A 20,000-nucleotide genomic window follows, 5' to 3' on the forward strand; every position below is an offset into this window, starting at 1 on the left:
ATAAATAAAACATAAAAAACAGACAGTGTTGGAACTCTTTCAAACAAAATAATATATTCCTCTATACACAATCATACAAAAAAAGACCCTTTTTTTGTATTTATTTTTACTCGCATATATATATATATTGGTGAGTATATTACTTTGTATGCGTGGGCGCAGCCATCTTTCTTTTATGTGTTCCAGTCATCGTACTGCGGCCATGCAGGAGCACAAACTGGAAGGTTTTAGTCGAACAGATCGTTTCAACACATTTTCGTTTAATTTGGTACTTATTCTTTCAACTTCTTTTGCCGAGCCGCTAAGTTATGGTAATGTAAACAAATCAACACTTTTTATCAAGCTTATAGTAAGGGAGGGGGGGCATACGCGCACGCACACGCGCATACATACACACAAACAGACGCTCATTTACTTGTTATTGTTTTCTTTGAAATACTCTCGAGTTTATCTGTTTTAAAATAATCTAGGTTAAATTATTCTCTTTCTACTCTTCTATATTAACATTAACAGAAGGCTGTTTACTGGCATACAAGTCGAATTTTTCAGACGAAAATTTAACAGGCACAAAAAAAAAAAAATGGTAGTTCAACAGATTGACCAAGACGAAAAATTCCGTGTGAAATGCAACAAAACGTCGATAAATAGAGATGGTACTTGAGTATTTACGCAGCATTTATACACTTCAGACTACGTCGCGTCGATTTATAAGCCAGAAAATATTATGTCAAACGAGAGTGATTGTAAATTTCCCAGCTTCAGTTTTTGATACCGCTAATGCTCTTCCATTCTGAAACACATGAAAGGTACCAAATCTCATTTCCTGCCTCTTTAAGATTGCCGCCTTATAAGAAATCGATACTTAAAGGAAAGTGTTAAGTTTATTTAAAATCGGGGGACTTGTCATATACCGTATGATCAACATCAACACAGGTATTCATTGGAATTAACGAATGAAGATTTCTAAATTCATCTTCGGAATCGACTGAAGAAACCAAAGTGATGCAATTATGACGAATATATTTATTCTGTCCAATTGCGATTGAACTAAACAAATAATTACGTTTTGGTATTCAATTTTGCGCTTTGACTAACTATAATTCAATTATGAATCGATTGAAAAAGGATGAATTTTCACTGAATTAGAGATTAAAGTTCTTGCAATATCTAATAATAAATTGAAGACTCTGCTTCATGTAATATATGCGGTGGTGGTCTGAATGTGTGCGTGTGCGTATGAGTTTACGCGCGCGTGTGTGTGAGTGTGTGGCGGGGCGGATTACGGGAGTAAATAATTTTCTCTATGTCTACCTCTCCTGTTCATCTATCTCACGTTCTCTCAATCCCGATGTAATATATATGTGTGCGCATATATTTTTATGCATGTACATATATATATGTATATGTATATGCATACATGTGCATGTATGTGTGTGTGTGTGTGTGAGAGAGAGAGAGAGAGAGACAGAGAGAGAGAGAGAGAGAGAGAGAGAGAGAGAGAGAGAGATGCATGTCTGTAGCTATACACATGCAAACATAAACATGCCCACAAATACACCTGCGCGCATTCACATCTAACATCCTATCTTTCTATTCATCTAACTACCCTATATATTTATAAATTTAAATATATATATATATATATATATATATATATATATATATATATATATATATATCCGTACTTGTGTTCTGACATATGCAAAAGTTTGTGTGTGTGCACATACACATATAAATATACTTGCACATACACGCATATATACATGTATATATATGTATATATACATATACATACATACATGCATATATATATATATATATATATATATATATATATATATATATATATATATATATATACATACTTATATATACATACATACATACATATATGTATGTATTTATATATAAACGCTTGCGCTTACATGTATATATGCCCTAATATAGATTTCTATCAATTCACACCACATGCATCCATTAAGGACAATATTACAGGTTGTAAATAGGAACCACAGCAATCAAAGTTGATTAACTAGAGATTCGATGGGGCGGGGCTAGGGTATTTGAAATTTAATTGTAACTTTAGAGTTAGATAAATGTGAGTGTCAATGATATTAAAGCCTGTATTTTAAAGCGAGGATGTTACGTCAATAATACATATTCAGAAGATTAAGATTAGTTTAATGAAGTTATAGCCATGCTTATAGACTCATTAGCTTCACAAATCTATAATTTTAAGGTATGTTGAATTTCATACATTGTCATTGATGCATTAGACGTTACAGGAATTACAGAGTAATGGATGATTTACAGGGCGTTGCTTGAAATATAGGGTAATACAGCTAGCATATGTAATGGAGAAAACGGATCTTTTTTAAAACGGGGGCCACATTTTTCATTAACGAAACACTTTAAAACTTGGAACACTGGTAGAATGTGTCATATAAAACATCTTTTTCTCTTAGTCTTCTTTAAAAAAAAAAGAAATCCCTAAGTTATTCCATGTTAAAGTTGTCGTATTTCTGTAATTTCAACCAATCACTGACGTCCATTCAGCCGATATACAATTCTATCGGTGATAGGGTTAGGGTTAGGGTTAGGGTTAGGGTAAAACAGCAAATTTAAAAAGAAAAAAGCAAATAAAACGAAGAAAAAAAAAAGAAAATGAAAAAAGCAAATTTAAAATGAAAAAAGCAAATAAAACGAAGCTATGGCTTAATCAGCCAAAGGAGTAAATATAAACAACTGAATACTTGTCAGTGATTGGTTGAAATTATCGAAATAAGACAATTTTTTACATGAAATAAATTCGAATACAAAAATATTTTTCTGTTCTATAACACAAAATAGATAAGTATACGAAGTTTGAAAGTCTTTCCGTACCAAAAACACTACGTAAAACATTAATGAAAAATGTGGCCCCCGTTTTAAAAAAGATCCGAGAAAACATTTATATAATATAGATACAACATGAATTTCCCGGAAACTCTGATTTCAATACGACTGTTTTCTACATAGTTTCTGTCTACCAAATCCCTTCACAAAGCACTGGCCAGTCCGGGGTTATAGTAGAAAATACTTGTCGAAGGTACTGAGCGATGGGATAGAATTTGAAACGTGGGTCAAAAGCAAGTTTCTTAACCATGCAGTTATGTCTGTGCCTACATCTGAAACTACAAATAAATTATTATAAAGTTCATAAAGCAGCGAATACAACACTTCGGAATCATCTGTAATTCAGCTTGCCAGACAATTTTATGCAAGTAGTGCAAAGAATTTAAATCACTGCATATAATTAATGTGCGTTACACAACACCACAAGTTAAGGCTGGCGTATTTCGTGGAATATGACATAAGCATATTAAATAAGAAAAGTTGAAGTGGTGGAGACCAACTCACTGAACCAAGTGTCATCGATTCGTCTGGACAGCTGTTTATAATTGTAACAAGCCACCTTTCTAGACAATTCGGCAAAACTGTTTGGCGGTAAAATTCACATATTTTCTTTTAAGTTTACCGCACAAACAATAAGAAGTCAGCTAATGCGAACTGGTCGAGTTATATTCACATACACCTTAACGTCTTTTATGGTGACCTTTTCTATTTATGAAAATACAGGAGGTCAGGTTCTGAGCTGAGAAAATCTGAGAACTATGATCCAGAACTCAGTTGAAACCTCTCAATAACAGAAAGGATAGACAAATACTGGAAGTACAGATTGAAACAAGAAATGGTATGTTATATAGGAAGTACAAAGTTATATTCAGGAAGTACAGGATGATTCGGAAAGTAAGTTTGTAGAATAAGTACAAAATAATATAGGAAGTAGCTAGTTAGAAAAATCTCAATAAGAGATGAAAGTAGTAACCATACTAAGAAGTAATATTTATCGCCACATCAATATGGCTTTTCGACGTTACTACTATTTTAACCCCAGGCAGAACCTCTGCCAGCTAGTTACCGGTTCAAGGATATATAATGTAGTAATAAATGGTAATACAAGTTGAGAGTTGTAGAGATAGTGTAGAGTAATGCAGGATATGCTGTGTAATAATGGAAGTATATGTCATATAGAAAATATTGGTATAGAAACAAGTGCTGGTATGTTTCGGATAAATAAAAGTGCCGCATAATATAACAAATTCTGGAAACTATAACAGTGTAACACAAGAAATATAATACAGGAAATATAGTTTAATACAGGAAGTGATGCGTAATACAAGAAGTAAAGTGCAAGGCAAGAAGGCAGGACGAAAATAGTAGTAGTAGTAGTAGTAGTAGTAGTAGTAGTAGTAGTAGTAGTAGTAGTAGTAGTAGTGGTGGTGGTGGTGGTGGTGGTGGTGGTGGTGGTGGTGGTAGTGGTGGTGGTGGTCCGTCGGATGCGTGTGTGTGTGAGTGTGTGGGTGAGAGTGTGTGTATAAATATATGTGTGTGTGTATACACACACACACACACACACATATATATCTGCGTGCGCGTGCATGCGTGTGTGTGTGCATGTGTATCAATATATATCTGTATGTGTGTATTTATATGTGTGTGCGTGTATGTGTATCTATCTATCTATCTATCTATCTATCTATCTATATATATATATATATATATATATATATATATATATATATATATATATATATATATATATATAAACATATATATATATATAAACACACAAGCAAATAAAACGCACACACACAAACAAGCATATTCAAATGCCTGTGAAGACGCGTGCCTGGGTTAGTGTATTCGGCTCACGAAAGTAGGGTCATGGGGTTGATTCCTGGCGGTGAGTTGTGTCCTTGGGTGGGACACTTTATTTCACGTTGCTCCAGTCCACTCAGTTAGCAAAAATTAATTATGCCTGTATTTCAAAGGGCCAGTCTTTTTACATTAAAGGCACGCGTGTCTGTGGAGTACTCAGCCATTTGCACGTTAATTTCACGATCAGGCTTTTTTTTTTTTTTTGATCGGATAAATTGGAACCCTCGTCGACGAAAGCGACAGAGTGCCAGTTTAAGTTATATAAATTCCTTGTATGGAATAACGAAGTCATTGACCCACGAGTTAAGTACTTTTTAATATGGAAAGATTGTATTTTCAGTTCTTTTTTTTTCTTTTCAATATTAAGAACATAATTTATGACCTTGTGTATTGTTTATCATTATATTTAATTGTCTATCCTTTCTTCCTTCTCGTCTAAATATAGAAATAGTTTGCTCTTAACGATTTTCCATATTGGTTTTAATCGAGTTCGTGCTTCCGTAATTGTTAACATAAGTATTGATAGAACTGAAAATAATATGATTATGCAATCAGTTTAGCATCACCGCTTGTTCGTTGGATGAGTTTTAGCGGCGTTCAATCGGATGTTGATCGTAATTGCCATTTGGTAATTCTGATACGTCGTCTAGATGCGGTGCTCCAGCAAGGCCACGGTCCAATGACTGAAGCAGGTAAACGATAAAAGATTAAAAAATAACGATGGCTAAGGATCAAATGAAGGCTCCAGCCGTGTGGTAAGAAGCGGCGAGCTGGCAGAAACGTTAGCGCGCCGGACAAAATGCTTAGCGGTATTTCGTCTGCAGTTACGCTCTCAGTTCAAATTCCGCCGAGGTCGACTTTGCCTTGCATCCTTTCGGGATCGATAAATTAATTACTAGTTACGCACTGAGGTCGATGTAATCGACCTAATCCCATTGTCTTTCCTTGTTTGTCCCCTCTATGTTTAGCCCCTTGTGGGCAATAAAGAAATAAGAAGCTTGTTTTCCAATCACATGGTTCCAGGTTCAGTCTCACTTCGTGGCACTTTGGGAAATTGTCTTTCACTGTAGCCTCTGGCCGACCAAAGCCTCGTGAGTGGATTTGGTAGACGGTAGACTGAAAGAAGCCCGTCCTATACATATCGTTGCTATTATGTTAAACTATCGTATGTCCAAATTTGGCCAAATGCGCTTTTTTTACATATTTAATTTTACTTGCAATAGCTGCTTCTTTTGGTCAAACAATCGTATCTCCAGCTGCTTCATATGCCAAGATATCAAAAATTGTCAAAGTGTAGTACAACGGTTTTGCTATGGAATGGTGAAACTATTCTTTTCGTTTTCTGAAAAAAGTAACATTTTGGACTTACGACACTTTTGCATAATAGCAACGATATATATCTATATATGTGTGTATATATCTATGTGTGTTTGTGTGTATGTTTGTGTTTGTGTTTGTCTCCCTCACTGCTTGACATCCGGTGGTGATGTGTTTATGTCCCCACATACTAGCGGTTCAGCAAATGAACCGATAGACTAAGTACTAGGCTTCAGAAATTAATAAGCCCTAGGGTCGATCTGTTCTACTAAAACCCTTCAATGCGGTGCCCCAGGATGGCCGTAGTAAAATGACTGAAGCAAGTGAAAGGTCAAAGGTGAAAGGTAACAAATAAATTTTTAAAAGGAAACCAAAGAATAAACAAACAATGGTTAAATTAATGATATGGAAATCAAAACAATGAAATCATTCTGATTTATTCGAGAACATCCGTGAATATTCGTTATTTCACTCCACCCCACCACCAAACGACCGACCACTCGTACAAAATATTTGGCTTCTAGCAAGCAGTCTCTGTTTACATTTACTTCACTTCTCTACACAAGCAGAGAGATATACAAGTAATATTTTAGTTGTTCTTTTCGTAGTATTGCAGTATACACGATATCTACCGATCGATTGTTTTCTCAGCTTGAAGCCTGCAGTTAATGTTTCACCGTTGTTCTTGTGTACAAACAGTACCAACGTCCTTCTTCGCTCCATTACCACCCCCTTACACTATTAACCAATACTTTAGCGTTCTTCTTGTTACGCTTGTTTTTCGCTGTTTTGTTTTTAATTCTTTGTTTATGGTGGAATGTAAACAGAGATGGATTCGAAAATGTATACAGTAAAAAGTAACATTTAACCATGAACAGACTATGGTGTGTATAATATATGCACACACACACCATCCATCATTCGTGCACACACGAGCACACAACTATGGATTTAACCTTCAAACATATGCTTAATGAGACAATACGTATGTGTGTGTGTGAGGCGGGAAACTAGCAGAATCGTTAGCACACTCAGTTAAATGCTTAGCGGCATTTCGTCCGTCATTACGTTCTGAGTTCAAATTCAGCTGGAGTCGACTTTGCTTTTCATTCTTTCTAGATCGATAAAATATGAACTAGTTTTGAACACTGGGGTCGCTGCTGTCGAAACTGCTGGCCTTGTGCTAAAATGTGAAACCAATGTGTGTGTGTGTGTGTGTGTGTGCGTGTCTGTGTCTTTGTGTGTGTACACGTGGTATGAAGTTGAACAAGCAATAGAGCACTTGATCAGTAAGTAGCGAGAGATAATATAAGGTAATATTAATAAAAACTACACGAAGCCATATAAAATTCAGCTCCTTAAGGTTTCACGGCCGAAATATTGAAGTTGGTTAGGTCAGCATGGTTGTTTAGCAACTTCATGTGTGCTAAACGAAGCATGAAGAAGCGCACGTAGTCTGAAAAACCATGTGTGCTCTTATATATATATATATATATATTATTTTATTTAAAAGAGTTCCAACACTGTCTGTTTTTTATGTTTTATTTATATTCCTGCAAAACCAATGTGGGATATAGAATATGGAATATACAATATATAATATAATATACAATATATAATATAAAATATAAAATAAAAATGGATGGTACTATGAAATAAAGTATTGAATGTCTTATTGAATATATGGAATATGTCTTATTGAATAGATGAAATATTGAGTGTTCAATATAAAGGATTAAATATATAAATATATAAAGGCGAATATGTATTTTCTATACCTTGTGGTATTTCATCATGGCCGGTATGACAGACTTTAACAGATGTGTGTGTGTGTGTGTGTGTGTGTGTGTGTGTGTGTGTGTGTGTGTATAGTCCCTGGTTCAGTCCCATTGCGTGGTACCTTTGAAAAGTCTCTTCCACTCTAGCCCCGAGCCAACCAAAGCCGTCATGTATGTACATACACACACACACACACACACACACACACACACACACACACACACACACACACACATATATATATATATATATATATATATATATATATATGCTCAAATGATTAATAACATACGATGGATAATACAGTTCTATGTTTAAGAGATGAGGAATGGAAGGCAAAATCAACCACTGTAACATTTGAATTCAGAACATAAAAAAAAGCATAATCTTTTCTATTATAGGCACAAGGCCTGAAATTTAGGAGAGGAGTATAATCGATTACATCGATCCCAGTGTTTCACTGTTACTTAATTTATCGACTCCGAAAGGATGAAAACAAAATGCTTCTGCGTTCAAATTTCGCCAAGGTTGACTTTGCCTTATATCCTTCTGGGTCGATAAAATAACCACAAGTCGATGTAAATGACTTGCCACTCACCAAAAATGACTGGCCTTGTGCCAAAATTTGAAACGAATAAATAGCGCAAAGTATTTTTTTTCGACGCGCGAACGATTCAAACTAAGCTCACCGCCTCCAATTATGTAAATAATAAAATCAATATCGATTTCTATGAAGACATATGCCGATCAACAGAGAGAATTTAAAAGATACGTACATCCGTTGGATTATTTACTCATTTAACTTTCAGTGACTATTGATGTAGCTGTTCTAAGCAAATATTTCTCAACCATTTTTTTGCCTAACGACCCCTTTGGTCCCTATGTTACTCTACTGGGCCTCCATAGCCATTTAATTATAAGAATCCTACTGTATTTTTTACTTTAAATATTTTGTGTATTGTAGAAATATAAGCAATTTGCTATATTTCGGGACGGTCATTTTTTCTCTTTGACAAATAAACACACGCACTATATATTCGTTCTCTTCAGAATTATTATTGTTCCTATTTTTGTCTCTTTTGTCCTAAATCTTTCGTCATACGTCCTGTGACCGCTTCAGTGACCCTCCAACCCACGTGTCTCCTCCTGTTTTGTTTTGTCCATTTTGTCTTCCGATGGTGGACTAAACAGAACGGGAGGAGACACTTGGGATGGAGAGTCACTGAAGCGGTCACAGGATGTATGACGAAAAATTTAGGACAAAAGACACAAAAATAATAAGAAGAATAATTCTGAAGAGAAGAACGAATATATAGTGCATGTGTTTATTTAGAATTAAAAGAAAAAATAACCATCCCAAAATATAACGATACCTGTTTTAGCATATGATTTCACATCAGGTATCTGGCAAAACAAATACATAAAAATATAAGCAATTTATTGCACATAAATGTTAACAGCAAAATCTTATATGAACCGGGGTCCATATGGGCTTTGGTGGCCCATATGGACCCCGACTGAAAACTACTGTTCTAAGCTGACTAATACTTTTAGAATAGACACGATCATTATATTCCCTCAAATCCAAGGCTTCTGCTCTTGGTCAAAAGGATTCTATAAATTCGTTTTTCCTTCGTTGTATATTCCATGTTCAAGTTATTCTACAGTAAAATTTACCTTTCACTTCCGAGGGGAAAGTTACATAAATATTAGGAATAGGCGCAGTAATAGACATGGCTTTGTGATAAGATGTTTGCTTCCCAACCACATTCCGCGGTCAGTCCAATTACGCAGCATTTTGGGCAAATATCATCTACAATAGCCCTGGACAGCTACGTCTTTTGAGAGTATTTGATAGACGAAAACTGAAAGGAGCCAGTCTTATAAATATATACATGCACCACACACACACACATACACACACACACATACATACACACACACACGTGTGTATGTATGTGTCTTTTTGCTTCTGCTTGTTCCCCCAGCACTTGACAGCCACTGTCTGTTTTTTTATGTCCCCCTAACTTAGCAGTTAGACAAAAGAGAGATATAGGATAAGTACCAGATTTAACAAAAAAGAAAAAGAAGACCACTGATACCAATTCGTTCCGCCGAAGCCCTTTAAAAGCGGTGCCCCAGCATGGCTCCAGTCCATTGCCTGAAACAAGTGAAAGATAATATATTGTAATCAATATTGGTAATATATTGTAATCAATTAATTCGATTATAGCCAAACAGTTTCAATAAATGGTTCTGTCCTTAAAGAAGAAAATCCATCTGTGGTTATATGTTATGTAACGTTGTCGTGGTGGCAGATGAGAATCTGATAGCTCGAAGAATGACTTATAGAAGAATATTGCTATAGACAGCGGAGGGAGTAAGAGAGAGAGGGAGAGAGAGAGAAAGAGAGAGAAAGATAATGAGTAATATATATATATATATATATATATATATATATATATATATATATATATATATATATATATATATATATATATACATATATACATATGTATATATACACATATATATGTATGTGTGTGTACACTCACACACACAGAGTGTACCTGTTCCATTATTGGTAACGATCAACAAGTATATATATATATATATATATATATATATATATATATATATATATATATATATATATATACATATATATATATATATATATATATGAATATATGTATGCTTATATAATGCATACATATATATATATATGTATATTACACACACTCGCATCACATACATGTATAAATACACACACACACAAACTGACACAGCGAGTAATATATGCATATATATATATATATATATATATATATATATACATATATATGAAAGGAAGAGGGAGAAAAACAAACGGACAGACAGATAAGTAGACAGCGATTGAGAAAGAGAAAGACAGAGAGAGAGAGAAGGGGAGAGGGGGGAGAAATAGAAAGGATTCGTAAGAAAAGAAGAAGTAGAGGGTGGGATGGGGGAAAGAGAAACATTGAACACTTCCTTCTGAGAAGGTAAAAGACTGAATACAAAAAAAAAAAAATAAACGAATAAGTAAATAAAGACAAAATCAAAATAAAGGAGAATAAAATGAGATGGAAGCAAATATAAGAAAAGAGACCATCTCGAAATTAAGATTAGGATGTGCGAAAAAAAAAGTAATAAGAGAGAGGGAGAGAGAGAGGAGGGGTGAGAGATATCAGTTAAAAGACTTGGCCAAGGAATAGATGGAACGCACAGTAGATGGAAGAATCAAAAGATATTAGATTTTATAAAGCAGAGTGAAAGACTAAGAAGACTAAACAAATAATAATAATAATAATAATAATAATAATAATAATAATAATAATAATAATAATAATAGATAAATATATAAATTAATAAATACATTAATAAATGAAATGGAAAAGGCATTCATTTTCAAAACAGGAATATCTCTTAAAACATTTTTCAGCTATTAGTTTACCGTCGATTCTTTCTAATGCAACTGTATTTTTATTTGGCCATTAAATACAAAATACTTATAAGCTACTCGTAGAATATATAAGAGGCATAGTATTGAGGAATTGGTCAATATAAGATACATTATTACTAGCAGTAAATGAGTGAAGAATATATTACAGGAGAAGGAGAAAAATATATTTATGGCTTATTCCAGACTTTTTTTTAATACCTGCACTTATCTACTAAATACAGTAAACAGCTCTTTTTCTTTCCTTCTTTCTTTCTTCCTTCCTTCATTCCTTTCATCCTTCCTTCCTTCCATTTTCTCTTTCTTTCTTTCTTTCTTTCTTCACCATTTTCTCCTCTTTCTTCGTTTTCTAGATCATCATCATCATCATCATCTTCTTCTTCTTCTTCTTCTTCCTCCTCCTCCTCCTCCTCCTTTTGTATTTGTTAATGGTATTTAGTACTACATTGTTGTTAATTTGTAGTGGTTGCTGTTGTCGTCGTCGTTAATGTAGGTGCTGCTGCTGTTGCTGTTGTTGCTGCTGTTGCTGTTGTTGATAATGAAACATTTTGCAACATGTGACATGGAATACCACCATCTTTTGTCACAGAATTGAAAACAAAACAGACAGATATTCCAATGCATTTCAATATTTCAGCGTTGGGAAAACCAAGGAACACTGATAAAAAGCTAATGTTTAAGACTGCAATTTCTTTTATTTTCCTGAATTGATAAGGGATGCAAAAAATAAAAATTAGACAAAAAACAAAAAAAAAAAAAACTAAGCGAACTCTAAATAATTTCGAGTAGAGACGTTAGTCGTTTTACTGTCTGAACAGTTGTAACTCCCCCACAGTTATAATCTTTTTTCCTTTCCATTTGTTAACAAGTTCTTGCTCTATTTCGAATTATGCAACTCAGAGTTCGTTAATTCACATTCTAAGCACGATTTGCTTCCAGCTTTCCTTTGCACTAATATAACAAAACCCTTCTATATTTATCTTTCTCGCTTACTACCTCCATCTCTCCATATATAGCCGTTCAAGGGTGGATATTTGTTCAAGAATGTATATTTACGAATGTCTAATAATACTACCATCTTGTTGAAATATTATAGTTTCTAAGGTAGTTTTCGTAATCAACGAACGTTCGAAATTTTCTCGCTTCTACGGTTCTTTGGTGGTCATTCGTTTGATTACGAATGTCTCAAAAGCTACTACTATCATGAAATACAGCTTCTAAGATAACCTTTGTTGTCTATGAACGTTTCGAAACTTTCTCCTTTCTACGGTTCCTATTCCCAGTCTTTAAACACTCATTGAAACAGAAGCGTAGATTGGAATGTGTTTACAGCTTCTGCCAGTCCCATTACGTTGGTACATACAGTGTTCTTGGTGTCGGATAAAAATTTCAACATGTCGCGCAAACGTAGTTGAGTGGTAAGACGCTTACTTTCAAACCACATGGTTCTGGATTTAGTTCCACTGCGTGGCACGTTGTTGAAATGCTTTCTACTATAGTCTTCTGCAAAGTCTTGTGAGTAGGCGTGGTAGACGGAAACTGAAAGGAGCCCGTCGTATACATTATATATATATAATACACACACACACACACACACACATATTATATAAAAGATCGTGGGTAAGGCCAAAACAATGCGAAGTAAATGCAAGGTAAATCACAAGAAAACAAATATGTGAATTAATGTAGACCTACCTTGTGTTCAATATTTCGGAGTTATGATACCATTTTCAAGAAATGTTGCCGATGTGCGTGTTATAATCGAGTCTACTGTGTGTCTGACAAAATATTCGTTGCTTGCGAATAAAATTGTAATGGAGCCGTGGCCGTTTGCGTGGTGATTGTGTTTTATTGGTTAATTTTCAATCATCATTAACCAGTTGTGCGATCGTTTGGCATGGAGCTGTCTTCGCGCGTGCTTGTCTAGTTTGACGTGTCGAAATGGAAGAGGTAGCTAACGGGTGTACGTCGGTGTGTGTTTGTGCATACTTGTTCTTGTGTGCGTGAGTGTGTGTATGTGTGTATGCGTGTTTGTTCTTGTGTGTGTGTGTGTGAGTGTGAGTGAATATGTGTGTATGTGCGTGCTTGTTCTTGTGTGTAAGTGTGTGTGTTCTGTTTTTATTCATTTATGGGTGTGGAATGTAAATATATAAAATAAAACAATGTCACATTTTAAACTTCAGAAAATCCTTGCTTATTTGTTCTTACCTGCTTCATTTGTGTGTGTAAAATCCGTAAATTTCCAAGAAGAAAACGAGATCAACGTCGAAAAAGCCGTATTTGTTATAATACTCCGTGTCCTTCTTTTTAACCGCCAAAGAGCCGAAATATTGCAACGTGCATCAAAGAACCGAAATCAAAGAGCGAAATATTGCAGCATGCATTAAAGAGACGAAATATTGCAACATGCATGGATAAAAAGAAGAAATGTAAATTAACACTTACCATTGATTAAAGGAAATGCGAAAGAAAAAAATATAAATGGCATTGATTTTGATTAATTTTAAAGCTAAATTAAACAAGATCTGTGGGACTATACAAGAACACGCTCACACACACACAAACACACACACACACACAAACACACACACACACACACACATACACACACGCACAAGAACAAGCACGCATACATATACACTCACACAGACGTACACCCATTAGCTGCCACAGTATTATGAGAAATACGGTGAATATATAAAAATATTACAAGCGTTGCCTTAAAAAGTACGAAACTAGAATTGAAACATGCTCACACTCAAAATGGTTACAGAATGCCATAATAAACCTTAAAAAATTTGTGACTAGCATTGTTGCTCAAAAATATTGAAATGTACATTCTGTGACATCTTTTTATCACAAGAAATTTGTTTAGTTCATCGAAATTAAGTTATATTAAAAATTAATTAAATCAAATTATCGGATACTCAATTTTAACAAAACAATTGTGTACAACTACTAATGTCCTCTTTACGCAATAATTCAATTTATGAATGATAATTTTTATAAATTTACAAGTAATCAGTCAAAAATAATTTAGTCATAATTTGTTTAATTCGGATAACGATAACTATTCCATTAATATGTGTATCATAATGCTAATTATCTTTGCTTATATTACGGTTTCTTACTTTCGCTGTTATATAGATTCGACTTATCATAAATTCAGTTTTTTTTTTGTTGTTTTTTATAATGGTAATTTGTAGTGTGAAATATGTTTTTTATATACTCTGGTATAAAGAGTATTATAATGAATTTACTTATTCGAAGTTAAAGATCATATTTTGTACATTTTCAAATTTTCATATTAACAACTCGGCTTAATAATTATCGTGGCATCGTAATTCACACATGAGTCTCTTTACGTTTTAAGATGTCACAGAATGTACAACATAAAGTGATTCTAATATTTTTGAGCAACAATGCTAGTTGCATACTTCTATGATATTCTGTAACCCTTTTGAGCGTGCGCAGTTTTCAATTCTGGTATATACATACATACATACATACATACATACATACATACATACATATAAAAAAACTTATAATATAAATATAAACTGTGAGAACGACCCTTAAGGAATCTAGTTAATGATCTCCTAAGGTAAGTTCTTATGCTATATTGGTAACGGTTGCTACATCCTCTGGGAAAATTATAATATATATATATATATATATAATGTTACGAGCCAAAAAATTATATTCAGATAATTTCTCGTTCGTACGATGCAAATTAGAGCTCTGCTTTCTGGTTTTGAAAGCGAAGGCTGTACGATTTGGCGCGCTTTTGCTGTGTGGGCGAACTACAGGGTGTCCACAAGGTCTGGGTACATGGAGTAAATAAAATCATAACATAAACAATTAAATATAAGAAATAATAATTTCTTAAAGTATGTGTTAATCCCCATGTACCCAGACTTTGTGGACACCCTGTAGAAATACTACTAGTGAACAAGTGGCAAGTTACTTTTGTGCTAGGAACGATGTGAACGGGAGGCGACGAGAGGAGTTGCTGTCGAACCCGTGGTTCGAAATCTGCTGGAAGTCGATGTGAACAGTTTATGTGGTAGTCGTTGTATGGGTCGATGCGAGACGGTCGAGCATTTTGTGAGGAACAGTTGACAGCAGTTGGTGTCGAGTGAAGTTGGCATCAGTGATTAATGCGAGGAGAACAGTTATAAGTTGGTTCGATGTGACGGTGAATGTGAGTCGGTTAACGTGAATAGCGGTGTCTTTGTAAGGTGGACGATTTTGAACTTGCTGTGGAAATAGTGTGAACTTGGCACTGTAAAGAATGCGAAGTGTAAAGTTGGTACCGGACTAACATGAACACTATATATACATACATGTATATATATATATATATACATACATACGTGAGAGTGCTGAAAAGTTCCTGGTTTAAAACTAGGAACTTTTCAGCACTCTCTCTATCGATATTGTCACAGAAAGTTCTCTGATGAACTTTTTCCCTTAGCTCCAGATCATTTTGCCCCATCTAGCATAACTCTTAATTCAAAGCATCTTCCTCCAAAGTCTTTCTGCGGTCGTAGCTTTTTTCCACGAACTATTAAATTATGAGACTGAACGCTTTTCCATCTCATTGTTTTCTTCCTTCTTATGACCGGAACTTTTTCTTGTCTTAAATAAATTCACTCTTTTCTTCTTAATCTCCCCTTCTTCATAGTCCCTTACATTTGGTGGCTTCTCGCCTTGTTTGGGACTTTTATTAATATAAAAAAAATATCAGTTTTGGGTCGTTTATGAAAACGTAACTTTTTATGATCCTGTTTAGTACGCGTTCCTCTAAGTCACACTCTACGCTTCCCTACAGCAAATAGCCTCCCTCTCATACGTTCATTATCAAACCTACAGAACATTTGTTCTACATATCAGGAGTCTTTTGTCTTTAAGAATATTGGTGTTCATGATAACATCAAATCCTATGAAAGTGTCTGGCGTTCATTATTTAAGAATAATAAAATACTTTTACTTTGACATGCTTTTCAGTATATTTAATATGCGTAACAGATATCAGCAAATGTTCGTGATTTGATTTATCTATCAGTTCATGTATCTATATTGTAAACCAGCGAAGTGAAATAATATTATCGATTAATTATTCTGCAGCATTACTCTATAACCAGCCTCCGTTTATAACAAGAAAATTTCATTAAATCGTTCGCAGAAGATTCTCCAAAATGTTCGCTACGTTCTTCTTCAGTTTTAAACTTAGCAACTTTGCGACCTTTTGATATATTACTCAACAAAAGAAATGGTTTTATAAATGAAGCTATTACTAAATGGGTAATATCTGCTTTGTTTTGTAAGTTTTCAAATGTTTTATCTTCTATATTTTACTTGTTTCAGTCATTGGACTGCAGCCATGTTGGGTGGCTGCTTTGAAGGGTTTTAATAGAACAAATCGACCCAAGTACTTATTTGTAAATCTAATTCTTATTCAACTGATTTCTTTTGGTGACCCGTTAAGTCATAAGTATATAAACAAACGAACACTGGTCGACAAGCGTTGGTGGGGGACAAATACAAGTACAAAAGCATACGCACATATCTATACATAAGACAGGCTTCCACATAGTTTCCGTTTATCAACTTCACTCAGAAGGCATCGGTCGACCCGAGGCTATAGTAAAAGACACTTGCTCAAAGAGCCGCGCAGTTAGACTGAAACTGAAGCCATATGATTGCAAAGTGAGCTTCTTAACCACACTGCCATAATAACCAAATTGCCAATATTTCATTGAAGAATGATTTATGTTTGATGATACTGAAAAGCTTTCAAACCCTTAAAAATTTTATATTATAATATATCCTTAAAGTTTCTAAGGCAGCTTGCTGGCGGAATCGCTGCAGCATGCTGGAAGAATCGTTAACAGGCTGGGTAAAATGCTTAGTGGCATTTCTTTCGGTTTTAGGTTCTGAATTCAAATGCCACCGAGGCTGACTTTGCATTTCATCCTCTCCGGGTCGATAAAGTAAGTACCAGTTGTGAAATAGCCCAATCCTTCAAAAGTTGAGGCCTTTTTGCCTATGGTAGAAAGTATTATTGTTATTATTAAGGCCGCGAGCTTGCAGAATCGTTAGCACATCGCACAAAAATCTTAGCGGCTTCTTTTCGGTTTTACGCTCTAAGCTCAAATTCCACTGAAGTCGACGTTGCTTTACATCCTTTCGGGGTCGATAAAATATATACCAGTTAAAAACCGGGGTCGAGGAAATCTGCTAAGCCCTCTCCCTTCAAAATTTGAGGCCCTGTGCCTTTAGTGGAAAGAAAGAAATATATTTCTACCTTCACGTAGGTTTTTGAATTCGATGCAGTTTTGGTAATGGAACTCCGTTGCTGCATTGATTGGACGAAGAGTTGGAAAATAAATTAAAAGTGGATTTCAAAAATTCCAATAAATCCCTGTATTGACTGAACTTTTTACTAATCGTGTTTTAGAAGTATATGTGAATGTGTGTGTATGTGTGTGTTTTCTAAAAGAACATTCTTTGTTTATTAATGATTTTTCTAAAAGAGGAAAACAAAACAAATAACCATTTAAAAACAATATATTGTGTTCATGTAACAACTAACATTATTTCTAATATAGACACAAGGATACAAATATTTTCGGCCGGACGTTACAGACAATTTTATCGATCTTATTGCTCGACTGCTAGTTTATGTATCAACTTCTAAAAAAAAAAAAAAAAAGAAAAATAGACTAGAAAAATTCAATCTCTGGAATTTGAGTTTATATTATAAAAAGGCTTAAGTTTGTAGCATTATTCTCTGTCACTACCAATTCTGGTAAGCTATAATATTCCAATTAAATACAAATAAGAGAAATATGTTTTTATTTCTTATTTTGACACGATGCCAGCAATTTTGAGTGTTGAGGCATGTCGATTACATCCACCACTGTACTTCGCCGGTACTTTATTTTATCGACCCAAAAAGAATGAAAGGCAAAGTCCTCTTTTGAGTTCAAATTTTTCTGAGGTCGATTTTGCCTTTCATTCCTTCGAGGTCGAGCAAATAAGAGCCTGTTAGACAATGGAGGCGATGTAGTCGACTAACCTATTTCCCTAAACTTACAGGCTGAGCGGTATTTCGTCCGCCTTAACATTCTGAGTTCAAAATCCATGGCGGTCGACTTTACTTTTCGGGTTTGATAAAGTAAGTACCAGTTAAACACTGGGGTCGATGTAATTGACTTACTCCCCTTCTTCCGAAATTGCTAGCTCTGTGTCAAAATTTCGAATCGTTTTATTATTGCTGCTAGAATCATTAATGTGTTGGACAAAATGTGTAGCGGTATTTAGTTCGTCTTCACGTTCTGAGTTCAAATTCTGCCGAGGTCGATTTTGTCTTTTATCCTTTCGGGGTCGATAAAATAAGTACTGGGCAAGTACTGGGGTCGATGCAAGTTGGGAAATAACACTTAATTGTTGAGTTTTCAGCGGGTCTGTAATGGTTTTGTTATGAACAACAGGAACCAAATGAGAGGTGTGTTCACTTCAAGAAATTTCGAATTAATTCGGACCATAGTTTTTTTTTTTTTTTTCACCATAAGCAATTTTCTACTCTGTAAAGCTACATTAAACAAGATATGAAAGAAAGATGAAAGAACTCCGTTGATAATTTTTAGTAAAGCATATCGGACAAAACGCTTAGTTCTTGACATTCTAAGTTCAATTTTCACCGAGGCCGAATTTACTTTTCAGGCTTTCGGGGATCGATGCAATAAGTACAAATTTAACACTGGAGTCATTGAAATCGTTTTATCCTATACCTTAAAATTGCTGGCCTGTTGCCAAGGTTTGAAACCAGTTTTGCTAACGCGAAAGGCGCCCAACTGACAGAATCGTTAGCCGGTTGGACAAAATCATCACTGGTATTTCTTCTGGCTCTTTGCATTCTGAGTTCAAATTTCACCGAAGATAACTTTGCCTTTGCAAAATCGAAAAAAGTAAGTACGATTTGAGCACTGTGGTCGGTGTAATTAACTTATTCCATACTCTAAAATTTCTGGCACTGTGCCACAATTTTAAACCATTTCATGGACATCTCTCCTGCTCCTACATCGCTGAACCAAATGAATTTATTCTGTTAAATAAGACTGTACAAACTTTCTGATTAATGTAACGCATGACGACTTCATCAATACATCGATATTGCATATGTAATGATAAGAATGATCAATTAAAGCCGATATATATTCATTATTCTAGATGATCAATAGTTTCTTGACAGTGAACATACGGAATATATTAACTTCTATGAAACCCAAATATTCCTTCAAATTGTTTTCTTTCTTAACATTTATTTCTTTAAAGTTTGGAAAATTGACAAATATGCACAACTGAAACTAATTGCACAGCAGTAATAAAGCTTCACTCTATTACGTTCGAATCCCACCAAAAAACCCTGATGAAGACTAATTTACTCCTTGGAGTAACATTACGTGACAGGTTGCGTGAGTCATAGATCAGGGAGTCTCTCCGACTCCAGCCGCTACTTCTCTGCATAGGGAAGTCACAGATCTCTTACTATAAACATGTGATTAGAATGTCGCAGGAAAGAATCGCACGGCGGATTTTTCAAAGCAGAACCAACTGGCAGGAGACCTAGAGGAAGACCAAGAACGAGATGGTT

Source organism: Octopus bimaculoides, chromosome 5 (assembly GCF_046866305.1).
Source record: "Octopus bimaculoides isolate indiv1 chromosome 5, ASM4686630v1, whole genome shotgun sequence".
Taxonomy (NCBI): domain Eukaryota; kingdom Metazoa; phylum Mollusca; class Cephalopoda; order Octopoda; family Octopodidae; genus Octopus; species Octopus bimaculoides.